The sequence below is a fragment of the Ochotona curzoniae genome, unplaced genomic scaffold, assembly GCF_017591425.1.
Source record: "Ochotona curzoniae isolate NIBS_2020 unplaced genomic scaffold, NIBS_Ocur_1.0 contig_3819, whole genome shotgun sequence".
NCBI classification, from domain to species: Eukaryota; Metazoa; Chordata; class Mammalia; order Lagomorpha; family Ochotonidae; genus Ochotona; species Ochotona curzoniae.
This window is the reverse complement of record NW_024466004.1, coordinates 6626382-6643814: the sequence shown is the minus strand read 5'-3', so window position 1 is coordinate 6643814 and position 17433 is coordinate 6626382. Positions and strand designations below refer to the sequence as shown.

Here is a 17433-nt window from a genome sequence, read left to right as displayed (position 1 = left end):
CCAAATGGGATGCCAGCATCACAGACTGGGGATTAGTGTTATGCTACATGCCAATCTGCTCCTTTTGAATTTTGTATTACATAAATGTAGTACAATTTTTTAAGATTTATCTTTATTGGAAAGGCATATCAGATTTATTGCTTGTTCACTCCCGAAATGGCCCTAATGACCAGAAGTGAGCCAAACCAAAGCCAGGAGTCAGGAGCTTCTTCCAGGTCTTCCATGTGGGTACAGGGTCCTAATGCTTTGGGCCATCCTCTACTGCCTTCTCAGGTCACATACAGGGAGTTGGACTGGAAGCGGAGCAGCTGGGATATGAACTGGCACCCATATAGAATCTCGGTGCTGGCAAGGTGAGGATTTAGCTGTTGAGCCATTGTGCTGGGCCTTTGTAGTACCTATTTTTAAATGCAAAAATTAATTAAGAGGGGAGTGGCATAATTTGATGCTGATGTGCTGGCAAAAGCAGCAAAAGGTGGCTCAGGTGCTTGTGTCGGTGCCGCTGACACAGTGACAGTGTTCTGGGCTTCTGGCTGTAGGCCAGTGCAGTCCTGATTGTTGCAGCATTTGGGTAATGAATCAGAGGATGGAAGAGCTGACTCTCCCTCTAAGCCACTTTGCCTTTCAGATCATTTGATCTTTTTTTTTTAAATTGAAGCCAGTGTTGCGGCATACAGGTGAAGCTACTGACTGCAATGCCAACATCCTAGATGTTCAATGGCTCCAGTTCCACTTCCAATCCAGCTCCCTGCTGATGTGCCTGGGAATGCAGCAAAAGATGACTCAAGTCCTGGGGCCCATGCACCCCAATGGAAGGCCACGATGAAGCTCCTGACTCTGGGCTTTAGCCTGACCTGACCCCTGCAATTTTGGACATTTGGGCAGTTTACAGAGGATGAAAATCTCTCTGTATATGTGCCTTTCAAATAAATACAATGAGTCTTTTAGAAAAATTGAATTTAGCATTAAAAAATCAGTGGACAATCCTAATCTGAGGAAATAAAACCATCAAAAAGATAAAGGCCAAAGATGGTGGCCAAAGGGGAGAAGAAAAGTTGCATGTACTCTGGCAAGTTCACAGTTTCAGCTGGGAATGCCCACATCAGGCAGAACGAAGGAGAAATGGGTGTCCATAACTATGTGTTCTTCTCAAGAGGCACCTGGACTTCTTCAAAGTCCATGAGCACATCTGTGCCAAGACAGGACAAGACCACAGCACTGATACTGCTGGCATTTTATAAGGAGTGACATCCTCTCGATTGGGGTTGTACTCTTCCATTTGCTAATGGGTCTCCCTTTCTTAGATAAAAGGGAATTATTTTATCTCAAAGCCACTCAGGACTTCTATCTACCACTGTTTCCAACTTCTGCTAGTTATACTAATAACCAATAGTTAAAAAATAGCTGGGTATCATGTTTCAGGAACATAGACTTTTATTTTGGCAAAGATATAGACAGCAGTGATTGTAAAGGCTATTACCTTCAATATGTACACTACACAATATCTTAAATAGGAGAATCTGTGGCATTTCCTTTTGTTATACACAACAACGATGGTCCCTTTAGATTTTGTAGCTTTTAACATAAACATACTTGAGTTTCATTCTCTTTGACATCAGCCACTCTGCTGAAACCTGAAAGTAGAACAGAAACAGTATCACCAAGAATGTCCTCAGCAATGACACATCCAACTTATGCTCAAGGGCTAGGTGCAGGTCCCAGGGGCAAGGAACTACTCTTCCTCCACTCCACCCCCTTTTAGGGGCCTGTATCTTACTAGTTACTGTCAGAAATTACACCGTGACTTCTCAGATCTCTTCTTTGGAGTGAGTATTAGCTACCCCAAGGAAACAACACAATTATCTAGGCTGAGACTGAGAAAGAACTTTCTATGCTTAAGAACTAGATGCGGGCCGATACGGTGGCCTAGCATCTAAAGTCCTTGCCCTGAATGTGTTGGAATCTCATATGGGTGCCGGTTCTAATCCCAGCAGCCCGACTTCCCATCCAGCTCCCTGCTTGTGGCCTGGGAAAACAATGGAAGAAGGCCCAAAACCTTGGACCCTGCACCCGTGTGGGAGACCCGGAAGAGCTCCTGGATCCTGGTTTTGTATTGGCTCAGCTCTAGCTGTTGCATTAGTGGATGGAAGAGCTGTGGGTTTTTTTGTTTTTTGTTTTATGAATCTCTCTGTAACTCTGCTTTCCAAATGAAAATAAATCTTAAAAAAAAAGGATTACAAGCATGATGAACTTGTGACCTTTCATGGACATTCATTGTAAAACTATAGAGGACAAATTAAGGTTGGGGGAGGGACCTTGGGAAAGGGCATGGGCAACCCCAGAGCCTATGGAACTACATCATGAAGCAAAATAAAATATGTTTAAAAATAAAGAAAAAAAATATATATGTTGACAATAGGATGCTGGACTTTTTGCCATTGTCTATACCTACAATGTGACGATACACTTAAATAGAGGAATTACAGACTTGTGACTGTTGTTGAAGCACTTACTATTGTTATAATACAGGGAGAAACATTTGCAGGGGATGGAGGAGAGGGAGGATGGAAGAGGAAATTCCTGAGCCTAAGGACTTGTATAATGAAAATTAAAATTTTAGAAAATGAAAAAAAGAGGTACCATTGCCTTCAACAATCTTAAATGCATCAATTAAAGTTACAAACATTAAGAAAAAGTTGCAGATGTTGAAACAAAGGGAAACTGAAGAAGCTGTTTGGTTTAAAGGATTCCTGTTTGTCTAAGCTGAATCTAGCAACAGGGAAAAGAACCAAACTTAATCTATGGACAAAAGACTAAACTATTCACCTATGTGGATCCATTTTGACTCTAGAAGCACAGGCTTTGATTGTCTCTAAGACTCTGATACTGTTTTTCACATCTGTTACAAAAGATTCCAGGAAAGAATGCTTACTCTGTAGTCCTAAATTTCTTCTGTAAGAGTTGTTTTCCACCAGGGATTCCCCCTCTCTCGAAATGTTGGCAAAACCGGTGTCAACAGGTATGATGTTAGTCAAGGACAGGGGTTCTCTCTTTCCACATCTCATTACTGAAGCCTTAAGCTCAGAGACCCACTGGTGATAGACAGGGCAGGTCACACATCGAGAGAAGAACTCCTTGAAGTACTGCACAGAAAGGAACGCCCATTAATTCTGGTATTAGCACTTTCTTCCCCTACATACCTTTTCATCAGAACTTACACCGGTTGGTCTCCATTCAGCATGTTTCACCCCAGAGCTCAGAAAAATAGGGAAAATTATTGGTGGCAAAGAAGGTCTGGGATATTGGTTTGGGGACACAGAGAAATTAGAATGTTTATCAGATTCTGAGGCAGAGCTATTCGGACAAGTTGTCAAATTACAGATTGTGCCAGAGAGGAGGCTCACTGGGAAGGACTCAATGTTCAGAATTGAATGATACTGAGTAGTAGCTGTGCAAAAGTGCAACACTAAAGAACCAAACCCAGATGCAGGCTTATTTGGGAGGGAATGGGTGCTAGACAGAAACTTCCTAGTGCAGAAACAAAGAGTTCCAGGAACACAAGGCAGAGTCCAGCACAATGAAGAGCAAGGGAGAATCACGGGTGGTAGTAAGAGGATTACAGGCTGTAATGAAAGGTGTTAATTGAGAGACAACCAGTGAAACAGGTACCTTGAGGGTCTGGTTATGATTCTTTGGGTAAATACGTGTGAAGAAGCATTCTGGCATACTCTGTAACATTAGCACATGGCACTCTAGGAATCGGACAAAGCCATGTGAACCAAATAGTGAGGCGTTGGTTTTTTTCACCAATTGACAGGCCTTAGAGAAGTGGTGCACAAACAAGTGCCACTGTGAGTCCTGGGCAAACCTGGAGGGAAAGAGTTACAAATCTCAGCGCCATCTATTGCCTACCGATCATGGTTCCCTCATAAAAGCACCACTTCTTTAAAGCTCTCAGACATCCTTCATAGAACTATGACACTAGAAGTGACATAGAGCACCAACTCACATGCAAGCAGATTTTAAAGGAGACCAAAGCTACTCAGCCTTGTCATGGGCACTTAAATGTAACCCTAAATTTAGTCCTTAACCAACAGGCCCAAACCTATGCAGGAATAGGAATACTTCCAATAAGATGGGAGGGGATGGGAAGTTAACAATTTTTAGCAGTTTGTCAGAGATGCTCAGAGTCCTGGGAGAATACATGTGGGGTGGGATAGCTTAGATTCAGGGTATCCTTAAAATCCTACTTGTTGCCATAGATTCTGAGTGAAACATTACCACATGGCCAGGGAGGAGTGAACTCCCAGCATAACGTTGCTCTGGGAAGTTATAATACAGCTATGCCCGTAGCGTTGAATGAAATTCAGGCACTCGCCAAAGGACCGACACAACAATCCTGTGGACAGAGATGGTCACCAATTTAGGACATGTTGTCAGTGTATGGACTAAGGTATAGAAGGTGTGGTACAGCGAAGGAAATGAGACCTGGAAAGTCAATGCTCCTGAATCACAACATGGTTCTCAGGTTTTAGAAAGCAGGTGCCAGGAGCACAAGTTGTGCCTCAGTGACAGGCTAGTGGCTGCCTGTGTTCTAAGTCTTGGGCTCTGTGCTGGCTTCGGCAGCGCATATACTAAACCTTGGGCTCCATCGGAGGTGGGACTCCTTCAGGAGTGCAGGAGAGCGTTGTGCAAGATGTACCTTCTCCATAGAGCAGCAGATCTAAGCAAGCGGAGTAAAAGCAGGCCAGGCCAAGGACATCATGAGTTTTGGAAGTGAGAGCCCACTGACTCTCCAGCACATGGACACACAGATCAAATCTGCAAGAGACAGAGCTGCTGAGAGGCCAGTGAGGAAGTGGGGCAGAGTGAGGCAGGAGTGGGGGGACCTCACAGCAAAGTAGCCTAACACTCTGAGGACCCCCTCTGCTGAACTCTGTTACACAGAGAACTTCAACAGAGAACTTTTATGCTCTGGTTAAAGAAGGTAGGAAAATTCCCAAGACAGCTTTTGGGTCTTGAGTTGCTACAGTTCCCTACCTCTGTGTAGAATATTAAATAAATAAATAAATAAAGGGGAGGGGGCATTTCTGGGTCCCAGGTGCTAAGGAGGATGTAGCTACTCTGACTCCAGCATTTCTACACCTGACCCCTACTCTTAGCATAACCCTTCCTGGGAGTGGGAAAGAGCCTGGATGTGGAAACAGAAGCATATCACTCAACTCCAAATTTCTGTGGAAGAAAAATCCCTCCTCTTCCCCCCTCCCCGACAACAAATCTAAAGGAGAGGACATGATCTGAGTACTTCTTCTTCAGAAATGCTGATCTGAAGAGAACCGAGAGAACCAGCTTCTCCAGAGTTGGTTTCCTGAGGTATCTGCAGATCTCAAGAGCTTGGAAACCTGGTGGAGTGGAACAGCACAGCGTAAGGTATGGTTTGGAATCCGGCCTCTCTCAAAGCCCTTGGTCTCACTGCCCTAGGCCCTGTTACCAAGCTTGATGGAGAAATCAAGATGGCCAAGGCATAGCTTGGTGTAGGCCAAGGACTGCATGAGCTGGGCCATGGCCAACAATCCCTCCCTGGAGAACCAACACAGGCTGCTCTTCTGAATGGCCATCCTCTCACACTGCAGCCACTTGTCCCTGTCGCCAACATTCTGGGAGAACTGAGAGAGGTCTACATAACTGGAGACAACCTGTGGTGCAACAAAAGACAGGTTAAAATGTTACCACTGTATCTTCACAAGCTATTTCCACTTTGTTCCTTTCCTAAGAGCCTACCATGGCAGCTTGCTCTTCACTCAATACAGACTCCTAGTGTCCCTACCCACTTACACCCACACTTACACTTCTATTTTGATCATCCTCACTTACACAAATCACTTTCTCTACAGGCCCATTTTCTTCTACTTCAATCTAGGACTTTCCCCTTTAAAATACCAATCAAACTACTTTTTCTTCAAGAAAGGAGTGATTTTTTGACCTCTTACGAAATGCTACCTAGATCTCATCATTTTTATTTGAAAGGTAGAGTCACAGAGAGGAGAGGCAAGAGAGATTTCCCATCTGCTGGATCACTCCCCAAATGGTCACAGTGGCCAAAGTTAAGCTGAGCTGGTCTGAAGTCAGCAGCCAGTTGCTTCTTCCAGGTCTCCCATGTGGCTATAGGGGCCCAAGCATTTGAGTCATACTATACTGCTTTCCCAGGTCAAAAGCAGGGGGCTGCACTAGGAAATGGAGCAGTCAGGACATGAACCAGTGCCTACTACTCCACAGTTCTCCGTTATGACATGTGCACATTTGATATAGTTTCTGGCTTTCTTCTTGAAGCAGAAGCACTGTTTCATTCATGTGTGCAGTACACCATGCTCTCCTGATTTTTTGGGGGGCAGGGCTGTCTTTCTCCTCCTCACCCTGACCTTTTAACACTAAACCTGTAAACTCAAGCAACAGGCCTCTTTCCTTTGCTCATTCTCTTAATGCTCTCATCGAGTTTCCTGGCTCTAACAGACTTTACACACTGATAACCCCCATATTTCTCTTTCTAGCTCAGACCTCTCTTGTGATCCCCTAGAATTAAATAGCTCCACTTGGTTTCTCATAGATTTCTCATAGGCTTCTCAAACTTAACACATTCACTCACAGCCTACCTCCTCATCTCCTGCTAAATCTGCTCCCATTGCATTTTCCCATTCTGATTAAAGGCTTTCCTCCCAAAGTTCAGGTCATGAATCCTGGGATTATCTTCGACTTTTTATTTTTCTCTCATATCCTAGTAATATTAATCTATGAGTAAATCCTGCTGGCTCTATCTCAGCAAAAGACCATGCTTCCCACTTCTGCTGCCACCATCAACCTTGCCTAAGTAACTGCAATTGCCTCTTGTCTCCCTGCTTTCAACGTGTTGTTAACATGCAAGCCAGAACCATCATGATAAAACAAAAGTAGATTCTGTCAGCCCTCTCTTCAAAACCTTCAGTGGCTTCCCACCTACAAAAGCCAACAAGGTCTGTATAATTTCCTATTCCACTTCACCCCAGTCTTTCTGGCCTCATCTCCCAGCTCCCTCCCTCCCTTCCCAATCCTGCAGTCACACAGGCCCCTGACGGTTTCTCAGACATGGAGGACATGCCTTGTGCATTCATTGCCTGAACATTCTTTTCTCAGCCATTTGTACCAATGTTACCTGCTCAGTAACACTTTCTCTAGCCACCATGTTTAAAATTACACCCCTAAACCTCCCAGAACTCTGTCTCCCAGATTCTACCTATTTTTTTCCCACTGCATTTATTATGGTCTACTATACTATACATTGTTGCTTCATTTAAACATATTATATGTTTTCTTCCCTGGCATGTAAATATCTGTCAACTGAATAAAAGAGAAAGACAAATATATTTCTTTTTTTCCTAAGTCAATAATCCTGATACTTTTTTTGATAATAAATTTCTTTGGGAATAAAAGTTATGCCTTCCTCCTACTACCTCCCAGACACTTTTCAACTTACACAATTCTATATTCAGTTCAGGGAATTCACAGATAAGCCCATAACTAGAAACACATCTATAAACTGTAATTGAGAAACCCGACTCAAATACAGGTCAAAGGTGTCCTGTTAAGTGTGGGCTATTGGAGAGCCACAATAAAACCAGAAACTGGCAAGATTTTTTCTCCCCAGAACTTGAGGTTTCTGAAGGAGGTACAAAATTAAAGTAAGAACTGCTCACCTGGGCTTCATTTGCAAACTCTTCAGTTGAATTCTTCTGCATAAGAGCAGCCAGGCAGGCAAACCTGAGGTTGCTGGCTGTCGCCTCAAGGCTATAGAGCTGCCGGAGTAGGGAGAGGCAGTGCACCTGCTGCTGGAGGATGGCCAACTTCTTCTTACTATTGTGAAGCACAAGGTGATTGGCACACCCTTATTCCCCACCAATGCCTAACTTCCCCTCCCCATGAGATCTAAATTTAATCATTACAGGACCATCTGTAGACTTTCAAACCAGAAATGTTCCTGGAATCCTACTGCTTCTTGTGAAGTTCTCAGGGTTTTATACTCCAATAAGTTAAAAAGACAACTGGTTAAGGCAGGAGAGTTTTACTGAAAACAGAGTATCAGAAAAAGGAAGGGGGCAGTGAAGAGTATGCTTGGGACAGTGAGAAGAAGACAGAAAGTTCAGGTTCTGGGATGATGGGTAACTGCTTCCTTCTACTCCAGGCCTAGAAAAGCATCATTTATACATGCAAACACCATATCCACAGTGGTAAAGTGGGCCTGACCTGGCAGGATGCCCCTTTGATAGGCTACCAATTTATGCTGTATGCCCTTATCAGCTTGGGATCTTGTAGACAGGCAGGTGGCTGTAGGGGCTGGAGGCCAGAATCTTGGGCAATAAAATTTTACCTTGACAATCTTCAGGGTCAGGTGTAAAGTTAACTCTCTGTGTCCCAGCAACCTGGAGTCCTAACACTCCTGACCACACATCAGCTCTTCACAAGTAAAAGTTCAGATTTTTTTTTTAAAACTCATTCTTTGAATTGCTATTTTCTACATTTAACTGGCTGGGAGGGAAAGGTGGAAGAGCTAGGCCTGTTACGCTCACCTGTTACCTGAATAGAGGGATAAGCATATGTCAAAAAGTAGCAAAAACAGTTGATTTTGGTGCTAAAAAATTGTAAGCTACACATGGATGTTTCACATAATGCATTTCCATGAACTTTTTGAATACTCTTCACAATGCTGGCTTATACTTTCTTATATAACTTGAAATTACTTGATAATAACAAAAAGAGTAATAGATTAATACAAGTAAAGTTCCAGACTAATTTAACTAGTTTTCTGTGACTCTAAAAGAAATTAGGATAATCTGTAGGCTTCTCACCTCTCAATAGGGTTGTCTGGACGTCGGCTCACAGAACAGGAAAACCAATACTTTTCCAGGAATGTCTTGAAAAAGACACCAAACCAGGTCCAAGGGAAGTATCTTTTCAACAGTCTAAGAGCTTCTCTAGCCAGTTTTTTGGCCAAGGTGATCTGCCCCATCTTAAAGCAGACCTGGAGATAGGCAAAGAAGAAGTAGTGGTGCTATGGGACAGCACAGTGGCCCAGTGTTGAGGTGTGCAGCTGGAGTTAGTGAAGTGCTAAGCTCATGTGGGGTGGAGAACAGCTTCATCACCAGTCCCACAAACAAACACAGTAAGGCCATAAGCAAAGAGTAAGAACATGGGATTATGGAGAAAGCACCTTTGGTTGTTGTTCACATGTATTTGTTAGTGGAAGGTACAGAGCAGCTATAATTTAGAAAGCAATGCTGCCGCACTAAGATGAGATTATGCTTGTGAGGAAATTCAAATGCTCTCAGACACACTGGAAAGCATATGAAGTAGCACCAAATCCCATCTCTCTCTTCCCTGGAGAGGGTACAAAGAGTGCATGGGGGAGTGGGAGCAGGAAAGCCACTTGAGGTTATTCTATACTTCCACATTCTAAGAGTAACCTTCAAGAAGGTAAGAAAGTCTATGTGATTCTGGAACATTTTAAGAAGACTATAAACTTCTAAAAGAATAACTTTGCTTCAAAAACCTCTTGTTGGGGACTGGCGTGGTAGCCCAGTAGCTGAAGTCCTCATCTCGCACACTCTGGGATCATATATGGCCACTGGTTCTAATTCTAGAGGCCCCGCTTCCCATCCAGCTCCCTGCCTGGGAAAGCAGGCAAGGATGGCCCAAAGCCTTGGGACCTGGCATCCACATGGGAGACCCAGAAGAGATTCCGGGCTCCTGGCTTCAGATCGGCTCAGTTCTGGCCATTCCAGCCACTTGGGGAGTGAATCAGTGGATGGAAGATCTTCCTCTATGTTTTTCTCCTCTCTGTATATCTGACTTTCTAATGAAAACAAATAGATCTTAAAAAAAAAAAAACTCTTGGTTGAAGTAGAATAATTTAAGACTGATAATACAGGATATTGTAATGTTAGGATATGAAGAAATGGGAAAATTCGAATTGACATAGTATTTTTTGTTGGGAATTGATGATATATTTATAAAGTGTAAAGTATTTTGTATCTTCCACCTTACATTTCAACTTCTGGCAATTTATTTTACATCAATAGTCTTATCTGGGGAACAATAAATGTATAAATAAATAACTAAATATTCACTGAAACAATGTTTATAACATTAAAATCAGAGATGATCTAAATGCACAAAAGAAAAAACGAGTTAAATTATAACCATCCATACAATGGAGCACTTGACAGGTCAATATATACGTCAATATGCAAATATGAAAATCTTCTAAGAACAAAAGCTAACTATAGAAGACAGAGAACACAGAACATGAGTCTACTAAAAATCAACTGCAAAACAATGGCATGATTGTATGTATATAGGTGGAATACATGTGACATGAATACATGGTAGTGGAGGTACAGGATTAGTGGAGATTCTTCCACTTTCTGAATTTCACATATTTTTATATTTTGAATCTTATAAACTTTCATTACATCATCACATTTATAATCACACACAAAAAAACAATGAAGACAGTTTCAAAGAAATAACAGAGTAGGCCAAGGAAAAAGACTCTGTATTGCAGGTTACCTGCTGCCCTCACCTCTGACCGCAGACAGCAGAAAGTGGCCTCCTCAAACTGACAGATCTTCACCGTGTGCTTTCTCAGGAAGGGGAATGCCGATGGCAGGCCCCGAAGACTGCCTGCCTTCCTCAAGTAAAAGAAGGCCTCCAAAGAGAAGAAGGATGCAGAAACAACATGAAGGTTAATGGAGTCTGAGGGTGAGGCTAAGATGAGGGCTAAGATTTGAATTAAGACTGTCTGAATTCTGAGCTGGAAATGAGGAGCTGGCTGCTTGTGCAAGTGTCAGGCAGTGCCAACACGGCCTGGGGTTTTTTTTTTTTTTGAAGATATATTCATCTTTTTTATTGGAAAGACAGCTTCATAGAGAGAAGGAGAGACAGATAAAAAGATCTGTCCACGAGTTCACTTCCTGATTTAAAGCCAGGAAGCAGGAGCTTCTTCCAGATCTCCCATTTGAGTGCAGGGTCTCAAGGCTGTGGGTCATCCTCCACTGCTTTCTTAGGACATAAGTAGGGAGCGGGACACGAACTGGTGTCCCCATGGGATCCTGGCATTTGCAGTGGGAGGACTAGCTGACCAAGCTACTGTGCTGTCCCTGTGATCTTTCACTACCACACCCCCAGTGTTAGTTTTCTCCTACATCCCTTCCAGCCTCTCTCTTTTTCATCTTTCCTCCCCTTTCCGCTCAGGTTAGTTTGACAGAAACAAATCTCAGATTTTTAAAATAAAAGGGCTCAGCTCAAGTTGTAGACGGTGTAACTCGCCCACCAAGTAATTATCCGACAGGTCCAAGGCAGCTGCAGCAGCTTCCAGCAGGTAATAGAATGCGCATGTGGTTTCTCCAGTGACCAAGCAGTGCTGAGTGAGAGGTGAGAGAACCAACTTCAGGATTTCCTCACAGTGACAGGGCTTTGTGGTCAACAGGTTTTCCTCAGGGCTAGTCCAGGCCAGTTTCCTGTTCACTTGATCCAGGAAGTCTTCCTCTGTTCTTTTTGGAGAGATGATGAAAAATGAGAGTGGCCACAAAGCTGTTACTTTTGTGGGAGTATTACCACTTTTCTCAGGAAGCTTGCTTATGCAGTTCTGAGTCTATACTGTTCCTCCATCACTCTCTAACTTTTTACAGCTCAGGAACTAGTACTGTAACCATAATGCCCTATTAGAGAATTAAAAAAAACCCAAAGCCAGTCTACGTTCCTCACAATCTAAAGAGGGAAAATACATTACCTGAAGAGTAAATAACAACATAAGTGTTGAAAGAAGCTAAATGATGATATGAAGCAGTAACATTTCTCTGAGTCACAATGACCTACACAAGTGGTAACCGAGCAGGGCCTTGAGGGATGAACCTTCTGGAGAGTGGAGCATGTATGTCGAGGTCACTCAGCAAACACATGCAGGAGAGTGTGGGTGGGCCACGGGGAAGAGAGATTTTTGTTTGAGATCAGCAGAAAGCTGAGTTAGCTAAGTGGTCTATTAAGCTGTATCTACAGTGGCTGGTAAACTCAAGGTGGGGACTAGGGCTAGTCATTTAAAATCAATGGGCTAGACATTGGAGAGTTGAGAAGTCTGTGGTTAAAAACAGATTCATTTTAATGTCATCCCAGATAAAAATAATTGACAAGACAAATTTATAGCAGGAAAAAAATCTGTGGCAGGTATATGGCCTTTGAAGTGTTTTCAGCCACTACACAATGGTTTCTATATAGAGAACTGAAACTTGCCTTTCCTGTCTCCGTCATCCTAAATCTTGGGCTGAGAACAAGAGTCCCTGCTCCTGCACGGTCAGACACCCTTGGCTGTGGGTGACATGGGTGACACGAGTGCCCAGGTAATGGCTTTTGCCTCTCACCCAGACCCTCTCCAAATCTACCCTCATTAGCTCCACCTACCTGCAGGGATCACATGACAAGGCCTCCCAATTTCTGAATGCTTTTTCCTGGAACTGCAAACTATCTGTGGGAAGAAAAACAAAAACCAAAAAACAAACCACAATTATTCTCAATTAACTATGACTGGATTTACTACTTTCCTTTCCTTTGCAGCTTACAACACAAAATCAAGACTGTAAATTGTGAATCCCTTAATGACAATTATCTGCAATGCAAACAACAACTCCTCAAAATAGTCCCTACATTGACGGAGACAGTGTTTATTAAATGAAGGGGGAAAAAATCAAATAAATTATGTGTCTTATCCTGGTTTCATGGCTATTCTTTTAAATAGTTAACTTTCTATTTTTAAATTAATTTTGTTAATTGGAAAGACACAAAGATATTAGAGAGAAGGAGAGACACAAAAATATTCCATCTGCTGGTTTACTCCCCAAATGGCTGCAAAGGCCAGAGCTAAGCCTATCTGAAGCCAGGAGCCAGGAGCTTCTTCCATGTCTCCCAACATGGGTGCAGAGTCCCAAGGCTTTGGGCCATCCTCTATTGCTTTCCCAGGCCACAAGCAGGGAGCTGGATGGGAAGTGGAGCAGCTGAGACACCAACTGGCACCCATGTGGGATGCCTGTAGGTGGAGGATTGGCAGCCATTTGAGTCACTGCGCCAGCCCCGGCTAAAAAAAAAAAAAAAGGAAATTTGATTTATTTTTTATTGGAAAGGCAGAATTACAGAGAAAGGGAGAGAAAGAGAGGAAAGATATTCCATGTACTGGCTCACACCTCAAATGGCTACAATGGCTGGAAGCTGGTAGAAGCTGAGAGCTAGGAACTTCTTCCAGGTCTCCCAGATGGGTACAGTGGCCCAAGGAGTTGGGCCAGCCTCTGCTGCCCTCCCAGGGAGGTGCAGGGAGCTGGATCAGAAGTGCAACAGCCAAGACTTGAAACAATGTACCCCGCTATGCCAGCAGGCTGGTTCCTGATGGCTACTTTTAGTAGTGGAAAAACCCATGAATCTATCTGGATCAATGTCATGACCAGATCAGATCAATGTCATAACAAAACCGAAAACCAAGTAAAGCAAATCATGATAGAACAAGATGCCACAATCCACAAAAGTCATAGAGGTAAAAAAAAGTTTGCAGCTTTCCCTAGTTGGCCTTAAATAGCAGCCTGAATCTGCCTCCCCAAAGAATAACACAGCAAAAATCAGCAAAGGTGCTAACATGTTATTTATGAGATCTCAGAGCATGGGGCTTCAGGACTGACAGGCAGCCTGACGGAACTCTCACAGGAAGAATTTGGATTCAAGTAAGAGGACAGGTTCTCTGATGGTGGTGACTTAGAGTAACGGGCGTGGCAGCACTATGCAGTACATCACATCATGGTTTCTGTGAGCAGCATCCTCCTGAATTGGGCACGTACAGAGCTTCCTCAGGGTTCAGCTACAGGAATAGTACCTCTCTTAAAAGATCGACAAGGCTGTTCAAAACTGAAACTGACCATTTGAAGGCAAGAGGACATATAGGAAACACGAATGACAATGTATTTTTTTCACAGCGTCAGAACAATGGCCAAAGCGCTCACCTGGCAAAGCAATCGCTCTGTCACAGGTCTATCTCCACAAATCTGTGATCACTGACAACACGGATTTGTCATTTCAGCCCAGCACCAGCAACTAACTACTATCTCCCTTCTCCTGCTCCATACTCTACAATACCAAGGATCCCTGACAACTGGGGACAATGAAGTCATCTGTCCTGAAAGGGTAACTAACACAAAAGGTTAAAACAAAGAACTCTCATCAGGGATGCAGCTAAGGGCTATGGTGAACACTGACCCACTAACACAACCTTCTTTGGTTAAGCCTCAAGACTCAGTTCTGGAAATGTTTCCAAAAAGAGTCTCCTCTAACAACTCAGGCTCACTTAAGGGCCACTTTCCTAGGTATTCAAAATCCTTTGTATGCCATAAAAAAATAAAAATAAAAGGGGGAGGGGTTTGCAAAGAGTTAGAGAGAAGAAGGCGGGAGAAAGGAGAAAGAGAATGTTAAATTAACTTCCATCCTGTGGTCCACTCCCCAGATGGTCACAACAGCCAGAGCTGGGCCAGGCTGAGGTCAGGAGACAGGAACTTCATTGGGTTTCCCATGCAGGTGTGGTGGCAGGGTCTAGGTACTCAGGCCATCTTCTGTTGCTTTGTAGGGCATTAGCAGGGAGCTGGACAGGAAGTGAAGCAGGGCCCAGAAGGGCTCTGCCAGCATCACACATATAGCAGCTTTACCTGCAACACCACAATGCTGGCCTCCTGTGTGCTATTTTCACTGTCTTTACCATGCCATACTGGATTAATCTATTTATTCATTTGTTTTACCCCTTCCCTGAAACTCATGGCTTCAGGAAGGTAGAGACTGAAGTTTTATTCACACCGTATTCCTAACACATAGTATATCATCTTATATATGCAAGAATTGTGCACTCAGTGTGTGCAATGAACTGAATAGTAATAATATGATAGCTAAAATATTTTACACACTCAAAATATACTTGGCATTTTTTCACAGTATTTTACATATTTTAACTAATTTAGTCCTAATTAATGACCCTAATGAAGTTGGAGTTACTATTTCCCTGAGATTAAGTCACTTGACCAAGGTTGCAAACCAAAATAAATTTCTAAGTTTCCTTTAAACTTATATCTTACTTATGGTTGTTCAGAGATAAATCAGAGATTAATCTGATTTCAACTGTTTGGTGAAGAACTCCAAGTACATGACTAAATAGCAGTGCTGGGATAATGCTGCTGCATAGTGCATTAATTCTCTGCTTGCAATGCTGTCATCCTATATGGGCACCAGTTTGAGTCCTGGCCAGCACACTTTTAATCTAGTTCCCTGCTAATGGACCTAAGTCTTGTGTAAAATGCTCCAAGTGCTTGAACATCTGCCACTGATGCGGCAGACATGGGATGAAGCTCCTGCTTTTGGTTGGCCCAGCCCTAGTCACTGCAGTCATTTGGGAAGTAAACCAGTGTTAAGTTTTAACTCTCTGTTTCTCCCTGTCTCTAATTAACTCTGCCTTTCAAACAAATTTTTATTAGAGATGTGGCGAAGGGAGTGCTCTGCCCACATGGTCTCTCCCTACCTCCAGGGTTTACCTTGAGGAAAAGGCGGCTGCAGTTTGCCTGTGACTGCTTGTGTCAACACTGAGCCAGTATCTTTGTAAGTACAGAATCGGGAAGTCCTACTGGAGCTCTTAGTCGAACCGACTGCAAAACGATGGAAGGGGACAAAGTCTCCTCCGTGGCAGCTCCCACAGCGGCAGGCCAGCTCCTGGAGAAAGTAGGCACATTCGAGGTGCAGAGCTATCTGCTGTTCCTTGGGCCACAGCTCCCAGGCGGCTTCCCGTAAGAGAGGCACTCCAAATTCTAGCATTCCGGCTTGTGGTAGGAATAGCTGCTCTTGCAGTCTGAGAAGAGAGGCTTTGGGGAAATGTGAGAGTCTTCCTTAAAGTCCTTTTATAGTACAAAATGCCACAATTCTAAGTATACAACTAATAGCTTATAGGAAATTTTTACCTAAAATTCTTAGTTACTACTGTCTCCTTTGTAAAAATAATTTTTGTATCAAAACGAGACAGACTATATGTAGAGATATTGAGGATGCCCACTATGCACAACACAGAAGAAGTGATTGGCAGTACAGATATACACTGGGAAATTTTGATTGTTCCTTCTAAATTGGGCTTGTTTATTTCACATTATTATAAATGTCAATTCACTAGAAATGCTCTTTTCCAATATGGGCCTTAAAAATATTTCAAAGTCAAAGGGAAATTATTTGTGGGGGTCTATAAGCTTTGTGTAGTCTATGCTGTAATTTATTGTTTCATATGGAAAATCTGAGATTGTAAGCTATTTAATTAATCTCTTGCCTGTTCATTTCTTTTTCAATACCACATACGTTAATCTCCATTGCAAGTTTCTAAAATTAGGAAATGGCTTATCCTTTTTGTCTTATTGTTTGCACCCAGAACCAAGAAAAGAGTATGGCAATACTTTTTAAATCTAAAACCAAAATACAAAATACTCACAGCTAAATTACAAAGGAGATAGGATTCTTGAAAATTAGATAATTCTGAAAAAGACAGGGTATTTTTTTCCACTATAACCATGGTTCCTTCATGATTTCACTAATCATTTTCTTCTTGTTTCTTAGTCATAAGCTTTAAGATATGACTGTGGACCTGTGTAACACAGAACACTCCACCTGGACCCTCAGTTCATACAGAACAAGGAGTAGCTATTCCTCACCTGGCTTTTCCTCTGTGGTCTGATCAATGATGTTGACAGATGAATGTGCTAATAAGGGCTCAGCAGGGATCTCCTGGTTTCTGTTAAGGCTCTGGAGTACATGTACATCCACAAGAGCCCTCAGCACCTGCAGTAGCTTATTTCTATCCCATCCAGGCAAGAGGTGCTGCAGCAGATCGACATGGAAGGAGTGACCAATGACAGCCGCACACTTCAGCAGCAACTGTTCCTCTGAACTCAGCTGATCCAGTTGATTTACTGCTATTTCTGCCAATGAGAATAACGAAGAACACCATCAGAAGCAACAGCAGCAGTGAGTAAGACTTCTACAGATTCAGAATTCATATGTTCACATCTGTCCATCTTCAAAAGAAAAATCCTTGTTTTTCTATTATATCTACTGTCTTGCCCTATTCCTCCCTTCTCCAATTCTCTTTAAGAGAGGCTTATCACTATGTCCCCACTTTGAATGCATTGTTCAATCAACAACAATCAGGCTTCTACTACATTATTAAAACTCTTGTTCCCAATGACACCAAAACTTTTGGTGGAAGACCCAAAACCATGCTCTGAATCATACAGCTAAAATATGTCCATTTTTCATGACCTATTATTCAGACTGTTCTCGTCTTTTTTTTTTCAAGAT

The 17433-nt window shown here is 42.8% G+C and overlaps 1 long non-coding RNA gene across 1 annotated transcript; it reads right to left on the bottom strand.

The window, feature by feature from the left end:
- Positions 1 to 10574: 10574 nt before the first annotated feature.
- On the bottom strand, positions 10575 to 15743 carry LOC121158560. The gene is made up of 4 exons (XR_005884198.1): positions 15633 to 15743; positions 12484 to 12547; positions 11360 to 11579; positions 10575 to 10735 (listed from the first exon to the last, which is right to left on the bottom strand). It is a non-coding gene; the product is annotated as an uncharacterized LOC121158560 (long non-coding RNA).
- Between the last annotated feature and the right edge of the window lie 1690 nt (positions 15744 to 17433).